This window comes from Brienomyrus brachyistius, chromosome 22 (genome assembly GCF_023856365.1).
Source record: "Brienomyrus brachyistius isolate T26 chromosome 22, BBRACH_0.4, whole genome shotgun sequence".
Classification (NCBI taxonomy): Eukaryota; Metazoa; Chordata; class Actinopteri; order Osteoglossiformes; family Mormyridae; genus Brienomyrus; species Brienomyrus brachyistius.
The window spans coordinates 16,483,628-16,503,809 of record NC_064554.1 but is presented as its reverse complement, the minus strand read 5'-3'; the positions used below and the strand labels follow the sequence as shown (position 1 = coordinate 16,503,809).

Here is a 20,182-nt window from a genome sequence, read left to right as displayed (position 1 = left end):
TCCTGTGGTATTATGGGAATACTAGAAAAAAAAATCACAAAGAGTTACTTACAGAAAAAGGGGGGGGGGAGCAAACTCCTGTGTCCTCAACAGAGCAACAGATCCCTTGGGAAAGCCAAGAGGCACAGTGCAGCACTGCCAAGGGCCTCGAATGATTTAGCTGCAAGACCCTTGCAGTCGAAAGGTGACTCCAAGGAAGGACTGCGTCTGAAAATAGGAAGAGGACGATAACAGGACCAGACAAAGGCCCTTTGAAGTGGGTTCCCTTTTCCCGTCCTTAATAGCAGACTACATTAATAAGACTCAGCTGCGTGTACAGGCAAGAAAATGCCGCTGTGTGACTAGTTTCCCCCAGACTGATAAGATTATGAGGAATAGTTCAGGAATCTTGTCCTCTTGCTGCTCCGGATTCTGCCAGGAAAGCCACCCAACCCTCCGACACAGAGGAAGACCACCATCAGCAAGCGTCGTTACAACCGACCGCAGAAGCACATCCTCTCTCTCTTATTCCGAGAGACCAACCCTTTTCAGGACCCTAAGCAAAATCGGATTAACCTAGTCGTCATTTATCACCTTCCTTCTCATTCTGAGAAGCTGGTCAAATCGGAGGGGCTATGCAGATACTTAGTTTGATTATGCCTTGGGGATAAGTAATAGCGCCTTGGGGACAATAAGAGTGTCATGCTGGTAATGCTGTGGTCTCACACCTCCTGGGTTGGGTGTCGAGGCCCCTGACCTTTAGAGTTTTGTAGGTTCTCTCCAGGCCTCCTCTGATCTTGGGGGTCTTGAGTTCCCCCAAAAGGTAGAGAATGCGTGTCATTCTGGAGATTCCTTACAACCCAAGAACATGCGGCTAGTTGTCAGTGGTGTCATTCTGGTTTATGGGTGGCACCATGCCCGGGGTATCCCCCACCGTGCGCCCATTGCGTCCCAGGAAAGCGTACAGGTTCACCATGGCCCAGTACTAGATAAATGGTGATGGAGATAGATGAAAATAGAAAAAGTTACCGAGCAACAGAGAAGAAGAAAGCTCTCAGTGGAGTGCGTGGTCGCTGTCCCAAACATCGAGTGCTTCAGAGAAACTGCTGTTCTTTCAACCCCCCCATCTTTAACCATGGGCTTCCTGTCCGGCATCCACTGGCCATCTTTATTATACAGTACTGGCAATTATTAAACAACTTCTAAGAAAGGGCTTTGAGTAAAACGGCCTGGAAGGGAATCCAGAGGCTTAATGACCTGTTGGGCGAAGAGACAGTCAAGGGCTTTCGGTAGTCGTCTCCTGTGGTACCAGTTAAGCACCCCCCCCAAGGAAAGTCAACAAATCGATTAAAAGATTTTTTTTTTTTTAAAAAGGAAAGCTGAAGAACGCCATTCTTTCCATTCAACCGACACGAAACACCTAAAATCACACCCCAAATCGTTGCGGATAATTTCACAATGATGAGAAGCGGTGGAAACATTGTCCAAACAGTATGTAAGCTGGTAAATCTTGAAATAATTCCGATTCTTTTTTGGATACTGACCCAAATGTTTATCCTCGGCACCTTGGTACAGCTGGGAGCCGGTGGACATTTCACTCCAAGCTGACCCACGATAGCGACGGGCAAAAGGTCTCTCACTTAAACGTGCCATATCCTTCCTATTGCTTGGCAAGTCATCCATCTACTCTTCTTAGATATATCCATCTTTTTGACTCTTGCTTGTCGCGAAATATTACAGCTCTTTTTCTCTAAGAGGCCACTGCAGTGAAAAGAAACACACACACAAGGACGAGCAGAGAGAGAGCGAGACCATTGACCTTGAACAGTATTCTAGAACCTTCCATGTGATTTGCCTCCCAGCATTTACAGCTACTTTTCTATTACACAGAAGCTGGCAGCCGGGCTTGGCCTTGCTGAGCGGTTTCAATGGCCCTCATGAATAAACGCTGCAGCCTCTGGGCATCAAAACAGATGAAGTTGTGTGGATCTCGACTCATATTTTAAAATGCAATGAGAGGGCTGCGTGCCGACTGTGAGAAAATTACAGCCAATCGCGATCACGTCTGTTCATAAACATAATATACATAAGAAGTAATGCTACTTCCTGACTCAAGCTGAGACCAAAAGACCCTTGATTACTGTGATATTATTATACACTTATGAAGTTATATGTTAAAACAGACTACTGTGTCCTCCTGAAAGAGTAATCATAGGCTTGTAGCATACAAGACAGACAATTTTACAGAACAAGTTAATTGTGTCAGACATCCCAGCTCTTCCGGAAGTTCCAGGAGACTCCCGCTTGTGGACAGCGGCTCCATGACGCTCACTCTCCCTCTCCAAAGATCCTAGATAAGCTCGAGGGTCTTTGCTCTAATCCATGCCCGCTCTCGCTCTAAAACTCAAATGTCTGGGATACTGTGTATAACTTGCGAGCATCCAGGATGTCTGTGGTGAATCCTAGCAGGGAAAATGATTTACACTCTGCAGGAAAATCACGCTCACGGGGTCAATGTCGTGTCATGTCCGCTTGGCCTCCCATTGTGACGACAAAGGTGAATCTGAAGTGCAGGCACAGGCAAGAAAACAAGTTTAGGGAGACGCAGAAGGCGAGAAATAAGCGAAGCGCACACGCCTCGGGTCACGACTGCCCGGGCCCGCCTATGTGCAGCACTGCTGCGCGAGACCGGGTCGCATTCCAGGAGGCCTGTCTCTCATCGCATTCGGGGTCGCCGGCATATACGGGAGCGAGGCTCAGGGGTGAAGTGACTCGGGTCAGCGAGTGGGACGAAGAAGCTCCCCAGGCACTCTGGTGTCCAGGCAACAAGTGGGTTTTCCCCCTGTACTCAGCAAAGGTCCAAATATGTACATGCTTCATGGATTACATAAGAAGGGAACACAAGCAAGATGTCTCATTTCTAAAGCCCCCAAACCCAGACGCTAGACAATCACATACGTTTTTCTTCCATTTTGGGAAGTGGCAGTAGACTCTTGGCCACAGCCCCTCTTTGCCCCAACCCTATTTACTTAGTTAAACCCCGTGCTTAAGCGTTCTACAGAAGCTGGGCGACAAGAAGACAAGGTGGCCTGAATTTTTAGAGGTGAGATTAACTACCGACAATTATTTGGGCGAGAAAACAAGTGTAAGTCAACAAGATTTAATCTGGTCTTCAGAAACATTTATAAGTGCATAGACTCACTCATGTAACATACACCTATGTCCTGTCGTTCCTTTCATGACAAAACTCAACAACATAGAGAGTTCCAGCAACCAATACAATATTCGAAAAGCATTTTTCCTTGAACCTCACAACACTCATATGACAGCAGTCATGTGACCGGCTTTGAGAGTTTCACAACCTCTAAACCTGAATGGAGAGGAAAGTAACAGGAAAAAAACAGCTCATAATCACACACCCACACACAGGGTCTGCTTCATAACAAGCCGCCCAAAAAAAGGCTCGGTTGAAGGTGAACAGACGCATTTTTCCATGCGAGCAGATGTCTGCCGTAGACGGGAGTCTGAAAAGGGAATTAAGAGACCGTCTTCTACAGATTGGCCTCAGCTCATCAAATGCTTTTAGTGTAATCACAGGACTCATGGACATTTTAAAATACCACAATGTACACGGCAATTACATAATGGGCAGTCGGAATTGAACTGGCGAGTTTGACCGATCTTGTCAGCGTTCTACACCAGGTTGTGGCGAGTCTCGTAACGATACAGCGTCTCTGTGTAACTTGAATTGCTTTCAATAAACACTCGGCCACCGGCTTTCTTGGCTCATCACTCAGAGGGACCCCTGGATCATCTCCAGGGAGGTGAGCGGCCGCCTGCCCACCTTTGTCGTTCACCGAAACATCTGCAAGCTTCCGAAAGAGTCCCAGATTACTACCCTAGAGCAGAACATGGTTGCCGGAGAGACCGGGACCTGTGACCAGGGGGGCAGTTGCACTATCGAACAGGTCAGCATTGATGCATTTCGAAACCCACACATTTCAGCTACTGAAAGGCTGCCCTCTCAATAAGCAAAACAAATGTGGACATACCAAGCATTATTTTCAATGTACTCATCCATCCATTAATTCTACTCTTGTTCATTTGATGCCCAGCAAACATACTTCATTTGAAGAACCAAGGTCATACCCTATTTTTGCTCAAGCTATCAACTTAACTGCTTAAAGTTAATTGAGAACTTGGGTATGGATCCCTTAGCCTAAACATGCTAACATATGCTAGTCAAGAGTTTCCATTATTCAATGCGGTTCTTCTTATCTTTGTGTCTTGTACAGAAATCTTGTTTATATCACATGCCCAAAGGGCAAACCAGTGTGTTTAATTACTCACTGTATGTCTCCAGATCACTGGCCTGTTTCCCAACTCTGCCCCTTCGCTACAGGAGAGGGAGCCATTCATCACATCCTATCAATATTTAACTCAGCCAAACTAATTATACACTCCCTGCTCTTTGCTGTTTCGGGTAAATTAAGAATTCTGGAAAAACCCGACATCATTGTGTGCGTATGTTTGTGTATGTTTGTGTGTGTGTGTGAGAGAGAGAGAGAGAGAGAGAGAGAGAGAGAGAGAGAGAACCCCATTGTGTAAAATTCTGCTCAACTCCCCAAACCTAATGAGATTATCAAAGCATATTTGTCAATATTTGCTTGTGCTACACTACAGAAGATCCTTCCTCTCTCCACAGCAGACAGCTTTCAGTCTCAGTCAGCCCACCATGGATTCCCAGCTCACCCCCCCACCCCCCCTTTGTACGTTAACTCAGAGGAAACGTCTTGCCTGTTTCATGACCTGTGTCGTTCCTTAGCGCTGACCAGTAGCTTGTTAGCGGTAGCTGTCCGCTAATGTTTAACATACAAGATACTGGCTGGGGTTGGCCGAGATAGTCACCCACTAGCCTTTAATAATAAAGAAAACGACAGCAAAGGAGGGAGCAGACCTATCATTTCTGCAAGCCAGCCAAAGACCAAGAAGACATGATCCAGGGGATTAACCCACCATTTTACAGTCATACCTCCTGCATTCTAGCTACAAGAATTTACATTTATTTAATTACACAATGTAACAAAAAAATTTTGGCTGCTATTTTTAACAGTTTGTACACAATTTTGAGGTGCTGAAGTCAGCGGTAACCCTTTTTTTTATTTGCATCAACGGTTTTCTTGTAGTTTGGAATTTAATTTTTTGTGTATAATACACGCATGCGCTGTATATTTTCGAGAGTGCCACACTGCCTCCCTTGTGAAGTCTAACCTGTAATATACAATACTGTGCAAAAGTCCTAGGCAGGCAAAGACAATTATGTTCAGATTATCCTCGTGTTGGTGTAAGACTATGACATTAAAACTAGCCATTTCAGAACCTCTGCTAAAATCATCCTGGTATTTGCAGCGACCGTCCAGTGCAGCCATGTATTGTTTGACTTGGCCACTAGCACAACTCATACAGCCAGTCAATCTCTCACTGACTTTTTAAACCCATATATTTAATTATTTAATTGAGCTGTTGGTGAAATTTAACAAAATCATGGAATCATGAGAAGAAGTTTGTGAACTGAAGCGGTGTTCATCTAGTCGTCCAACTAGATGTCGGAAACTTTTTAGAAAACAGAAGAAATTATTACTAGTTTTTATTGTGTTACTCTGAATTTGCACATGTTCTAATGTTAAATTGTGTTTTTTGTTCTAAACCAAAGTACACTTGCTACCCAGATAAACAGCTTTAAACATTTCTTTGGACTGCCTAAGACTTCTGCACAGTACTGTAAATTTGTTGTGATTTTGTTGCAGGTAGTTAAAATTAACAATGGCTCACAGACTACGTAATTTATCTCCTGAATCTTTCTGTTGTGTTGGTGGATTTTACATCGGGCCAAAGGAAATTAAAGACATTATTTGCTTTGGAAGAAAATACTGTGCCGCATATGAAGCATATTTTGGTTTGTCCATTGGTGACCAAGACAAGTCCTGGGCACCCCATGTCATATGTGGTTGCTGTCAATCAACGTTAGAAGGATGGCTCAGAGGCAGCAGAAAGTCCATGCCATTTGCCATTCCTGTGATTTGGTGAGAGCCAACCGGTCATTCGGATAACTGCTACTTTTGTATGGTGGACAGTTCCAAATACAAGAAGCCGTCTGATAAAAAGTATATAGTTGATCCAGACATACCATCATCCACTGCTCCTGTGCCACACAGTGATGAGCCTCCTATACCAGTACCTCCACGTCTGGGAGAAGGAAGTGACCAGGATCTGATGATCAAGAGTCTGGTGATGCAGACTGACAACGCGACAGCGTCTGTGAGCAAAGTGAACCACACTTTCATAATCAAGCTGAATTAGATGACTTAGCGAGAGATTTGGGTCTAACACAGGGTGATGCAGAGACACTAACATCACGTTTGAAAGAATGGAATCTGTTAGATTCATCCTGCAAAGTGTCCGTGTGCAGAAGCCGACGTGTCAAGTTTGCCAAGTTCTACACTATGAGTGATTCATTGTGCTGCTGCTGTGCCGTTCCTGGACTTTTTGAAGCAATTGCTATGCAGCATATTCCAGAAGGATGGCATCTTTTCCTAGACAGTTCATCAAGAAGTTTGAATGCCGTTCTTCTTCATAATGGCGATGTACGTCCTTCAGTAGCCATTGGTCATTAATGAGAGCCTTTGCAAACTAATTTGAATGCGTTTGACGACTGACTATGTTTAACGCCGTATAAATTGTATTATAAAATACAGATTTTGTAATTTTGTGAGAAGACCGTTGAAGGTATGAAAAAACTAATAGCATATTTGAATTCAGCATCTCAAAATTACATTTACATTTACATTTACATTTACAGGATTTGGCAGACGCCCTTAGCCAGAGCGACTTACATAAGTGCTTTGAGACTCTGCAATGAATTTCCAATGCTAGCTCAATAAGGACCCAAGCTATGAATACTATCTCTGAGAACTCCATTGAGTAGTGTAGATTTTTCTTTTTTTTTTTTTTTTTTTTAAATTAAAATTTTAAAACATTTTTTAAATTTTTAAAATTAGTTAAGAAACATCCAAAAATGCAGCCAAACAAAAAATGTCAAAAAAAATTGTCACCCAGTCTTATCAGATGCGTTTATCTAAAGCGATTTACAACTGAGAGAGCAGGGTCAGAGAATCCTTGGAGCATCTGGGGTTAAACGGTTTTTTAAGGACCCAATGGTGAGTCACATACTGCCCCCCCCCCCCCAGTGAATGGCCAAAACAACAGTACCCACAATGCACTGAAGGCCACGCTACAACACTCGGCCACGACAACACCTTTTATCGACCGCTGAGGTACAAAAATCAAAGGTTGCTATTGATCGACGGTTAGCTCAGAACTGTCTTTGAAAAACTGCCTTTCCTTTGGGATTTATGTGGATCACACTTGCTATGAATACCAGGTGTGATAAGAGGAGTCAAAGCATTATAAATCATAGATAAATAATGCACAGTATTTATAGTGCATGCATTACCTCATGGGAGACCGTTTGATGACTGCGTGTCTATGTCCAGTAGGTCGCTGGTTTGAATCCTGCGAGTAATAGAGCAATCGCATCACCTGACCCTTTGAACTAAGCCCTTAATCCCAAACACTATTCCTGGGTTCCTGGAAACATGGCCGATTACGCACTGGGAACCGAGGCCTTGTTCTCCGCTATGAGAAAGCAAGATGGGATAATGCAAAGATGGATTTTATTGTACCTTATGCCGCTACAATGGCAACAATTATTATTGGGGGGGGGGGGAGCTGTGTGGCTCAGTGACTGAAGCTTCCATACATGTCATCAGAAGGTTGTCAGTTCAAATCCCAGCCTCCACAGAATAGCCATATGACTGTTGGGCTGCTGAACAAGGCCCCTCTCTAAAACAATCCTCAGAGGTACTAGATAAACCCCCCAACCCTGTAGTACAAACCCAAGCTTGACTCTTGGGTGTCTCAAAGCAGAGATGGGATATGTGAAAAGAAGCACTTCAATGTACCAGTACCTGGTGCAAGTAAATAAATCACAAGACAATAAACTGTAGGTTTTGTGTAACTAACAGATGTAGGTAACTGTATATACATAAATATTCAAGTTGTCATTGGTTATTGTCTACCTAATCCTCTGGGCCTAATTACCTGCCGCTGCCATTTCACACATAGGTACATGTGCGGAGGTTGTACCTCCGCCTGACAGGAAGTCTGACTCTTCTCTTCCTGTCCACTTTTGTCAGACTCCTGCTGTCAAGGACAGGAATGATAACACTTGGCAGCCCCCTCCTTCATCTGAATATGCATTAATCCGCCACGTCAGTATTTAGCATTGCTAATTAATAAGTGACGCACTTTATGTGCCGTCTCTGATGCCACTAAACGGATAAATGAGGGTCTGGATTTCCATGGCGGATGGTCCACTTTGTGAACGCAGGTGCTCGGTAAAGTGGCTTTACAGATAGAATACTGATAGAGTTAATGCAGTCCTTTTTGGGGTCATTACCTCATCCTGCGGAAGGGTAAAGGTCAAATGCAAGACCAAAGAGTGGAAGCATGGAGGTTTGGCGATCAAAGACTCACCACACAGATCGCCCTCCAGCGGCTTGCTGTCTCCGGGAATATAAGACATGGATTTGCCAATGAAGACACACCCAGGCGTATACCTGACCCATGGGTTAAACCAAAACTGCACAACAGGGGCCAGGACAACACGCCGGTGATGGCAATGAAGAGGTCCCCAGTATCACAGCTGTGAGAAGATGAAAGCAAACGAGGCCCCAGTCAAAATGAAAATGAACCGCGAATCAGTGCAGGACAACAGTCAACATTATCTTGATGTTGACTCAAAACTTCTCAGCAGAGGCAGCCGGCGGAAAGGAGAAGACATTTAAGCCCATAACAACCAAGGGATGATCACATCACAAACTGGCCAACAAGTATCAAAGGGGCCATCTGGCATAGCGGGCATTTTCCTGGTGTGCTGATGAGCTCGTGGGTTGGCAAATTTTATCGTAGGCATATATATATGTGGTAGTCTTGTATAGGCAAAAGTGCAAGGTTGATTTTTAATCCCTGTCCAGCCCTGGCTATAAAATAAACAGTAGCAAAAGTTTGGACACACCTACCCATAGAAAGATTTATTTGTACTATTCTCGACATTGTAGAATAATTATAGAGGCATGAAAATTATTTAGAAAAAAAAACAATATATGGAATTGACCATAAAAGTATTAAATAAAATTACAATTTGTTGAGGGGTGGCAGATCTATGGTTTGGGACTCAGATGGTTGCTGGTTCAAATCCCTGGGTTGGCAGAATGATCCCATCATTGGGTCCCTGAGCAAGGCCCTTAGCCCCAGCTGCTCCAGGAACTGAAGCTGTTCTGAAGGAGTTCCCACTAAGTGGTTGCTTTTCCTTCACTGATTTTGGTGAAACTCCACCAAAACCACCTCTACTGTTTAGGTCAGGTGGCCAGGTCATGTGATGCGACACTATCACTCGCCCTTGTAGGCGGCTTGGCAGGTACAAACTTTGGAATGGTATTGTATATGCAAAGAAAGAAACTCTGAGAAAAAGGATGGAGTGGGCGTACGATTGCAAACTATTGAAAGGTCGCACTCAAGCACGATGGTTTATTGAAGATGACGTTCAGTTAAACCAAACTGGACACCAGAGTGGACATTTTCGATTTCTCTGATCTCCTCCTACACTACTGGTGAGTAAGCATCAGTGGGACAGCAGGAACCGGACTGAGCCTCTCCCACGGACCCACCTGCCGTCTCTCATATGCCGCTATCTGTTGGGCAGAAATTGGTTCCCACGTTTTACAGATCATCCAACCAGATGTTTAACGATGTCGTCCCGGTTTTCGGGGGGTGGCATGTATAAGGAGAACCACTGCCACCCCCGTCCTGTGGGATTTGACCCTATGATTATTTAGTTGAAGGCTACACACACAAACGCCACGACAGTGATGCCGCGGCTGAAGCAGGTCAGCGGGTTGTTTGTGAGAGCAGGAAGAACGCACCAAGATGAACCAAGAGATATCACGCTCCTCTTTCCTGTTGTCTTGTCTCATCATTCGGTTCATCTCCTCTCTCTTCCGCTCCGCTCTCCTCTTTGTTCCTCTCACCTCGCTGCTCTGCAGACGCCTCCTCAAACATGACCCTCTCTTCTTATGAACATCTCCAGTTTGGCCAGATGATTGGCCAGCTCCCACCGTCAGACTTTATTCAGTACCAGTCAAGAGATTGGACACACTTATCCACTGAAAGGTTTATTTGCACTATTCTCTACATTTTAGAATAATTATTAAGACCTCAAGATTTTTTCATAATTATACACTGATCAAGAAAGTATTAAACAATTCACAAGCAATCAGCTGATTGAATAATTGACAACTATTATTCTAGATCCCAACCTACCCATTAAGCATATTATAGATTTAATATCTAATCCGTGGCAGAGGAAATATCACGGATTTGGAGCTCTTTCACTCAAACCGTGTCCTCACAAGGCTTGTATTCCACACTGCACCAGCTGGGAACTTTTGGCAGGATGTCCATAAACAACGTACTATGTTTTGAGAAATAAATCACAGTATTTAGCCCTAACATTTCATTTACTGAGCCAATTTTTGTGGGGAGGAAAATTATTTTTACATACAAACATTGTCCTGAAGATCCAGTTAGCGAGAATCCCATGCGCTAAAACACGAGATTATAAATGAACACAATGAGGCAAATTAATAAAAATGAAAAAAAAAAGTTCCTTTTGCGCTGACCCTAACCCCAGTGTACACAGTGTGTTCCTGGGAGAGCCACCGGCTGGTGTAACTGGGAGCAAATCCCACAGAAAGGTCCGGATAATTTTACTTCGGAAAGTAAACCAAACTGCGTAGGAAACCATAAGGACAAAACAGCGGAAGAAAGGAAGAGGTGAAAAGAGGTTACAGGAGAGATGCTGAAGTGAAGAGTCTTTTTTTTTTTTTTTTTGAAAGGGGAGTCATTAGATCAACTACCAATTAACTACCTATTTAAACAGTGGATGTGATTTCCGAACCACCTGCACTGCTTCTGCTGATCAACAGAGATGGAGCAGGGATTGGGAGATGACATCCGAACGTAAGGAGCGAGAGCCCATGTGGGGTCTGACGTATTGGGAGCAGTTTTCCCTGCCCCAAAACGTCAGGTGCCAAAGGAAATCACAGGTGACGCGCTGCTAGCTAATACGCTGTAAGCTAATGCGCTGCTAGCTAACATGCTGCTAGCTTATGTGCTGTTAGCTATGGCGCTGCTAGCTAACATACTGGTAGCTAATGTGTTGCTAGCTAACATGCTGCTAGCTTATGTGCTGTTAGTTATGGCGCTGCTAGCTAACACGCTGCCAGCTAAGGCGCTGCTAGCTAACATGCTGCTAGCTTATGTACTGTTAGCTATGGCGCTGCTAGCTAACATGCTGTTAGCTTATGTGCTGTTAGCTATGGCGCTACTAGCTAACACGCTGCTAGCTAAGCCGCTGCCAGCTAAATCCTGTTCGACATCCCATGTGATTGTGGCCCCAAAACACATTCCCCAACAAAAAAGACACACAGTCCACAGGTTCAGCCATCCCCCGGTCACTGTCCCCTCTTATTTAAACAAACCCGACATAGCCAGCACCCGACTGAGCTCGTAAGATGTTCTTCTCTGCCTCAGTCACACACAGCCATTACTGCAATACTTCTCATGCACATTAATTCAACTGACGATTTCAAAAACCACCTAAGAGATGGGCAGATATGTTTTAAAAAAAAAGCAATGACACTTAAACAATATATGTATGGATGTGTTGGTCACACAGAACGGCGTTTTCTTGCCGCAGGAGTCTGCAGGCAGATCCGTCCACCTTCTACAATAGCGTCTCCCATACGGCGACACGCAGAGCCAGGACGCTCAGGGCGGCAGCTGAAGGACACACTGGACAGGACGCCAGCAACTGGTGACAGACTGGTGACGTTCCTCTCTCGAGCTGAGCCCATAACTGCTTTCACATTCACCGCCACTCTGGCAAAGGAAATAAGCTTTTCATGTAAGCTAAACAGCACTTGTGTCTCCCAGAGGTACCTAGGAGGCCACGCTGGACTGGGGGGGGGGGGGGGGGGGGTGGCACACTCTCCTCAAGAGCTCCCTGAAGAGTGCCAGCCAGTTTCAGCTGATCCGCGTGGCATGGCTGGCTGGCATACCTACACGTCCCTCTCCTACCTCGTCCGACCCCTCCAGTGACCAGTACATAGCTGGTCCTGGGAAGGTCTGAGAATCACCGGTCGGGTGCAAATGTTTAGGGTTTGAGGCTTAAGGTGTAACACGGACAAACGCTTCTCCAGCACGAGGGTACAGCGATTCTGGGGCTCATTCCACGAAGTACAGGGCATGAGGCGGAGGGTACTATGAATGGGAAGCCAGTCCTTCATAGGGGAAACACACACACACACACACACACACAGAGTAGGGACGGAAAACAAATACAGTAGCTTAGCTGGGTGAGGTCACAGTACTTCCTACAAGTATTATTTTTAGTTAACTAATTGTATAATTGCTCCATTTGTGATAAAGTGGCTTGTTTAAATCTGCATGTTTTGTTGTTTTTTTTTTGTATAAATTCAGGAGCAGTGTTTAATTCTGGTCCATCCTGCAGTGGAACTGCGTGCAGCAGTGAGGACAGCCAGTGACTCTGCAGGTCGAGGATTGACTGGAAACCAAGCGCTGCTCAAAAGGAGCCCCCCCCCCCCCCCCCCGCTCCACTCCTGGGGTTCGATGATGGATCTACACCTCGCCTGCAAATTGGGGCAAAGCCTTGCGACACGATGCCTCATGTTCCCCGACAGCTGAAGGCAAACAGGACATTTCCCAACCTGCTGTGAAGCCGGTAAATATTTTGCAGACTAACAACTTTCACCCTTAGCTCCCCTTCACTCCATGTTCTCTCCTCGCTCTCTCATTCTCTGTCTTTCACTCTCTTTCTCCTCCCCTGCATGGCCTGAAGATGCTAAAACCTTTTCCAGCATTTGCTCACAGGTGATCTTTTCGGTAGGTCACCTGACAACCCGGAGCTGACATAGCAACAAAACAATGAAACACACAGACACACAAAACCTATAACCAATCAGCACACTAGGCCGAGCAAAGCCCATGGGCGTGTTTGAAAGGGAACCCTGTAATGCAGGAGTGATGAAATCATCCCGAAGCAGGTGTTCAGGTCATGGGAAGCGACTATGCCAACAAATTAATCCACGCAGATCTTCTAAATGCCACCAAACTGGTAAACAAACATAGAGGCCACCTCGTCTGTGAGGATCGCTCATGTTCAGGCCTCGGTATAGGTTATATTCTACACTTGAATCTCTTTACCAGAGAAAGGAGTCACAAATCCGGCATGCGTGTATCCACGGTCCTCTGAAATCAGAAGACGGCCCACTTTAGCACAGTGATCTGTGCCAGTTTGGGGGGGGGGGGTAATTTTGGATGACATCACAAGCCAGCACTGCTCATTTTAAGCTCATCCCTAAGAGAGTCCTTCGCTCCCATTTTATTACCCCCCCACCCCCCAGGAATTTATCGGTCGGTAAAAGGAGGTGGATGACGAGCATGTCAGGCAGGTAGGAGGATTTTTATTAATACAGACGCTCCTCTACTTACGACTGAGATGCGTTCCACACGGCCGTTCGTAGCTTGACATGTTCGTAAATTGTTAGTCAACATCAGTAAAGGGCAATACGCAAGTACAAAGAACTAGGATGTCGTGCTACCCGGAATTGGCGCGCAGAGAAAAAAAATTGATGTTGCGGACAGGAAACGGGAGCCCAGTGAACACAATTTGGACTTACAAAGTTCGTTAGTTGAAAGTTCGTAAGTAGAGGAGCGTCTGTACGTTTGAATTCACGGTGTTTTGGTTATGGCTGATTAGGTTTGTTTTCTGTATTGAGGTGTGAAGGTGCTTTTTGTCCCTGCGTGCCTACCATAATCTACTTGTCATGGTTTGAACATGCCGGTTCATTGAAGTGAAGTTTCCTGAAGGCATCGTTATATTGTGTAACAGGTAGGCCAAGCCCAGGGGGAAAGCACGCTCCCCGGTGTCTCTCCCGCGAAACCATCCGTCCTCGTGGCAGTAGCCTCAGCACAGCCGGACCACGGCACCTTTGCTTCTAATCGAATTGGGAGCCTCCTCAGCTACATTAAATTAGAGAGTCGTTCTCACGGTGCCCTTTACAAGCTCATTTAGGCACAGCTTGAATTCAGCACAATTAAAAACATGCAAACTTAATTATGGCGAAATTCGGGACTCTATGGAAATGTTTTTGTGGGATGTGCCAACAAGGCAGAAACGGCGGGAGGAGAATCCCACCCTTGCCGCTCCTGGGAAGACGGAAGCGTCCGAGTGCTGATGGTGACAGCTCTCCGCCTGTTCCAGAAGTTTCTGACCTGCTTGGTCCTCTGTCCACGCGCGGACAGCAATTGGCATGAGACTCCAAACGTGCCAAAAGTTGTTACGTCAGACATGCATCCACTCTGTGCCCTCCGCTGACTCTCCTCTAACCTTCCCTGGCACTCCTGCTTCTTCCGCTGGGCACGGAAGGCATCCCGCAACCCACTTCCATTGCTTCAACTCGCACTTGATGAATGAAATTTCCTCCAATTCGACCCAGCTGAGTCTCGCAGGACTGACGTATAAAATGATGAATAGAGCTCTGTACTCTGTTTGGTCCCCCCTTTTCTGTATACACTGGTGTATTCCGTTGCCTTGGGAACCCCCACGCCAGAACCCCCTTTAATGTCAAGCCCATCCATGCAGTGAAGCTCGTACGTGGAGAGTGCTGCGTCTTTTTCCATCTTCGACACACGGAAAAGAGACTTTTACGTTTGTTTATTCCGACAGCACCTTGATTTCATCTAGGTCCCTTCCCTGCTCCTGTCAGCCCCCAAAAAAGGAATCCCAAATAAATCTGTTCACACCCCTCTCCTCGGGAAGATGCTACAGGAGCATAAAGTCATGCACCACAAGACTGATGAAAAGCTTTTTCCCTCAGACAATCAGACTCTTGAGCAATGCGAACAGCTCAAGTTAATCTGATCCCATATCCATATTCATATCATATCATATTCAAATCAAACTCTTACTGTACGTCATTCAGCACTCTGCACTTTATCGACTGATTCTTCTATTTTTGTAATTATTATTATAATTTTTTTTTTATTTATTCTATTTTTGTATCTTTTTCGAAGGGTGAGCGAGCAAAGTAAGAATTTCATTACATGGTTCTAACATGTATGTATATAACTGGACATGCACACTCAACATTGTAATAACAATGTGTCACATTAATACTCGTCTCATTCCCATAAACCACTTACTTGCACATTGGAGGTGTGTGTGACCTCTGACCTTTGTCCCCCAACACCTAAGTTTGCACAGGGGCGTGGTACTAATGGGTGCCCAGAACATGATTTCCTCTCGGACATGGAGCAGGGAATCTGAGGAGGTCCTTGTCATGCAAGCGCGGAGCGGGCTGTTCTCAGAGGCCATGCGGAGAGATTTAATCAGCCCGGCCCTGATCCGTTTAAGCTGGGCACGTGTCGGGGAGGAAGGATCGCCCGCCGTGGAGGAAAAAAGCCAGCGAAGTGGCGAGGTCGATGTCAATTCAATAAATGCCGGAAAAACGTTTATCGGACATGGATGATGGCTGTTTTCAGTGCATGCACAGACAGATGCACGCATCGCTGTCGCCGAAACACGACCCGAGCGAGCCACGTCCGCCCCGGACACGATTAAACTCACAGACCAGCTTCGTGTCATTCGTCTGCAGTTGAATTTGCCCGATGTTCTCTTAAATCGTAAAAAATCACCGATCGTGCATCTTGAAGGGTTCAACGAGTTCAGCGACGGTCACGCAGACCCTGAGCTTCACCGCTGCATCAGGGACGCCACCGATGACCCATCTCTGTCTGTGATGTCACAGCCCCGAGGTGAGTCATCACAGACCCCGGTCAGGTTGATCACCGGATCAATGATGGCTTCAACGCCACTTGATCACTCCTGGTTATTTTTCTTTCTGTGCCAATCAGAAGACCATGGGTGGCTGGGTGGGGGGGGGGGGGGGGGTTCGCTTCAGAAGGTGTGTGTATGTGGGGGGGTACAGCTAGGTTTCTTGTTTCAGAAAAACAAAACTTAGCAGGACTTGCGTGCATCTCCTAACCCTAAACCTAACCCTAACCCTAAACCTAACCTTAACCCTAACCCTACCATTCTCTCCTTCCACCATATTCCTCATCAGCACATCCAGGCGACTTATCAGTCATTATCCCGCCTGTCTGTCCACTCTCAAGCCACATTCTCCCGAGGAAGGGAAATTTTTATTAGTTATTATAATTAAGGTTAATTATTTTATTCATGGGAACTAAAGCAGGGCTGAATAAATGGTAGCCTTTATGTGAAAAGGCATTAATACTCAGAATAGTATAAAGACAAGATGAAGTGCTATCTTATCAAATATCTGATAGGTATGTGTTTACAGTGCCCCTACTACCCTGAACTACCTCCTACAATCTACACACACACACACACACACACACACACATACACACACACACACACATACAGGTAATCACATCCTTGTGGGGACTCTCTATGCATTTCTCTGGGGAAAACTGTAACCCCAGCATAACAACCCCCACCCAACCCTAACCTTTAACCATAGGTAACCAAACAAAATATGAGATTTTAATTTTTTTGATTCCATTCACAGATCTTTGTGAGGACCTGAATAATGGTCCCCACAACTTCATAATACCGGGTTTTTATTACATTGTGGGGGACATTTGGTCCCCACAATGTAATATAAACATAATCCACACTCACACACAGTCACTAAAACGCCTGCGACATCCAGACAATCCCACTGCTGGCAGAGCAGTTTGGAGACGGCAGCAAGTTCAACCGCAGCACAAGCCAAAAAAAAAAAAAAGAACATTCATTTGTGAAGACGTGTTTGCCCAAAGCACCATAAACGTTCTTGAGAAAGCAGCTTCAGACGAATCCCTGGAGCAATCGGGGATTTAAACTGCTGGCCTTCTGATCACAAGCACAGCATCCTGACCCACTCAGCTACACACCCAAAGAGGGACAAGATCGACCCAGAAAGACAGGAGCCACGGAGACACATTTCATAGGCGTTTAGACATTGACGTACACTTATCAGCCACTGGAGGTGGGCCCAAACTGGAGAGAGGGGAAGGCTGCGGGATCACCAGGCTCCCAGAACAGTCCTGTGGACCCCTCTGGTGTGAGATATGCACGGAATTTGAGATTGGGGAGGGTGAGATGGAGAGAGAGCCCGTCTAATGAACTTAGACCCCTCAAAGTCCTGCTGATACATCCCCAAATAGACAGGGCTTCTGGTTAGCGTCATCTACCCACCCGGCTATGGACCAGCCTTAAAGCAACAAAGCCCAGTCAGTGAAGTGTGACTTTAGGGCTCTTCCGTTCCGTAGATTCACTAAAGCTGAAGCCATGCCTCAGGAGATGGCTGGAGAGAGAGAAAAGGTGGCAACTTGGAGGGATCCAAGAGGAGTATGTAACACGAGCGTGTACGCCTTTAAAAATGATGTAATACCATGTATATGACATCACACACTCGCCTGCCAGAACGCCGTGGTCCAACAGAACACTGGGTGAATGCAAATTATTATTTTGTAAAGGATAATTTATGAGCTGAGGAGTCTCAATGCCCAGCACATGTAAAACACGCTCTGCCTCGTTTTCACCACATCAAAGCTGCCCCCACAGGCTAAATGGACCTGCGACAATTTCATCCACCCGCCAACAGCGCTGGCCCCTTGGCCCTTATGTGAGAACGCTGCGCCCCTTCCAGCGTCCTTCCACCGTAATCTCACAAAGTTTCACTGATATCTTGTGTTATTACCGGCATTCTAGCCACACGGATCTTTGAATTTCCTCCCCCCATTCACGAAATAAAAGGCGAGCAATAACTATGTTAGTTTTAAAAACTTTTTGACAGAGAGTTTTGTATAGGTTTTTCACCATATACAATGTCCTGCATATTTCTGCGTGTGTATTTTAAATAAATAGTAACTCACCTGGTTTTCTGTAAGGGCGGTTCATTATTATTCACTTTACACAACCCATACCACAGTTAAGGTAATAGCATACCACCCAGGATGCTGCGACTTCTGGCAATAGCTGACGATCGTATCGGTCCTGTATAAATACTCTGGCATGAAACGAGGTCATCGCTGTATCTTTGGTTCCCAAAAGGGCTGACGCTGCTAGTAGACGCCAGGTTCGGGAAGCGGAGACGCGCGTCGGCACCGGGATCGCCGAGCGCCCCGCTGACCGCAGCGCGCTTCCTGTGTACAAAACCTGTACACCTCAATCCCCGATATCGGAGGAGGAATCGATACTTGTCTTGTTTCGCCTTGTTTTCTCATTAGTAAGCGCATTTTCTAAGCCAAATACGTGAAGGTCACCGTATGCCTGATCGTAGGGTTGCACAGTCAGCAGCATCACGGCGCACGGAGCGTGCATGACAGGTTTGGAGATCGGGACTCTGCACCGTGCAAACTGAGCCACTGCAAGCAGGATTTTCCCTCGTCTTGTTAGCAAACAGATCGTTATTGTGGTTTTCCGCACTCGTGTGCTACTCCGCTCATCGAGTTCAGCAACTTTTATATATGCCTTTAAAGATCTTTGCAATTAACTTTCATTCATCGTGTGACTTAGAATATGAGACTTAATGCATTTTTAACCAAATGAAAACTGACCATAGGTTGCGAGCTCATTAATGTGTGGCAGCGTAAGGCGAAGTGACTTTGAGATCTTAATATTTCCTTTCAGTGAGGTAGACCCCCTTGAATATTTTTCGCAATAGACACTATACATGTCATTTTACGTTCCGCCGACCCCTAGTTCAGATCCTCTGGTTTAGCCAACAATTAAGTAAATAGAAAGAAAGAAAATAGAAAGTGTGAAATATTGCGCTGTTCATTTGCATTTTTGATGCTGAAGAAACAGGTACATGTCCAAAACTTGCATGTTTATTTAAGGGCATGAAAAAAACGACTTAAAATGACAGCTGAAGGCGCAGACCATGTGATCTAAATCTGTACAAGTGTTTAGATAAGAAGGACAATTAATTCATGTATGATTATTATTACACAAGCACTAGATTTTTACGCGCAACCCGAAATCACGGAATTTTAGGTAGCATATTATTCTTCCTTCTCCGTTTAAATCACGTCAGTGCTTTGTACTTAAGATTCTGTGGGTGAGCTTTTTACTGCGTTTACATTACCGTTTAACCCTAACTCTCCCATGAGTGTTTAATGTGTTTAATGACTGACCACAAGCTTTCCTCAGTTGTACTTCGTGACTAGTCAATGAATGGGGGGGAGGGTTTCCATGCAGGGTCACCATCAAGGAGTAAACGTTACCAACAACCCATAGTTTCTCATTGCCCCAAATCATAGGCAAAGACAGATGTACAAGATATACTGATAATTTCCAACCCTTATCAATTTAGCCTGTTACTCGTAGCGGTCACATTGATAGACGAGATAAGCGTTTGGACAGCAAACACGATTCACCTCACACTAAGGGCGAGGGATTCGCACAGCGACCTGCGACCGTATGATACGTTATGAACAAGTTTCCCTAAACACAAAGAGCTGTGACAATCAGCTTTGCCCATCTCCATTTTCGGTTTCCTTTGATTCTCAATAAATTAGAGCTGGATATGCGAATAGATGCCTGGTATCAAGTTTCGCTTCAGTGTCATTGAACTTCTGCGACACGCTCTTCGCAGGTTGCGCACATCGAACTACTTAAAAGAACAAGTGCACACAAGCGAAACATAAGAGACCTGAAGAAAATTACCTTGCAGGACATGGAGTTCCACTTTTGTCTTCTACTTCGGGTCTAGAGCTGTTCATCTTCTAATGAACGGCACAGACCGATTAGTTTTCATTCGATTAGACTGCATTCCCAAATCCAACTCCGGTGCCAAAAGTGCAAATAAAGTCGCAATATGTCTCTAGAGCGGAAAGCAGTGATTGGCAACGTGATGTGTTGTTTTGGATCTTGTTCCCGGTGTATTTGGTGCTGCGACTCGGTACGTGCGGGCTCACCGCAGAGACG

General features: G+C 45.5%; 1 protein-coding gene across 3 annotated transcripts in view; it reads right to left on the bottom strand.

Annotated features, from left to right (window-relative positions):
* Positions 1-20,182, bottom strand: part of gcgra (glucagon receptor a) — a 41,856-nt gene extending 21,674 nt beyond the window's left edge. For 2 of the 3 annotated variants that reach the window (XM_048990679.1, XM_048990681.1), the window contains exon 1: positions 19,922-20,182. The gene's annotated coding sequence lies outside the window, so the exon portion shown is untranslated. Of the gene's footprint in view, positions 1-18,126; positions 18,546-19,921 lie in introns of those variants that run through there. The other variant, XM_048990680.1, reaches the window with a different exon arrangement.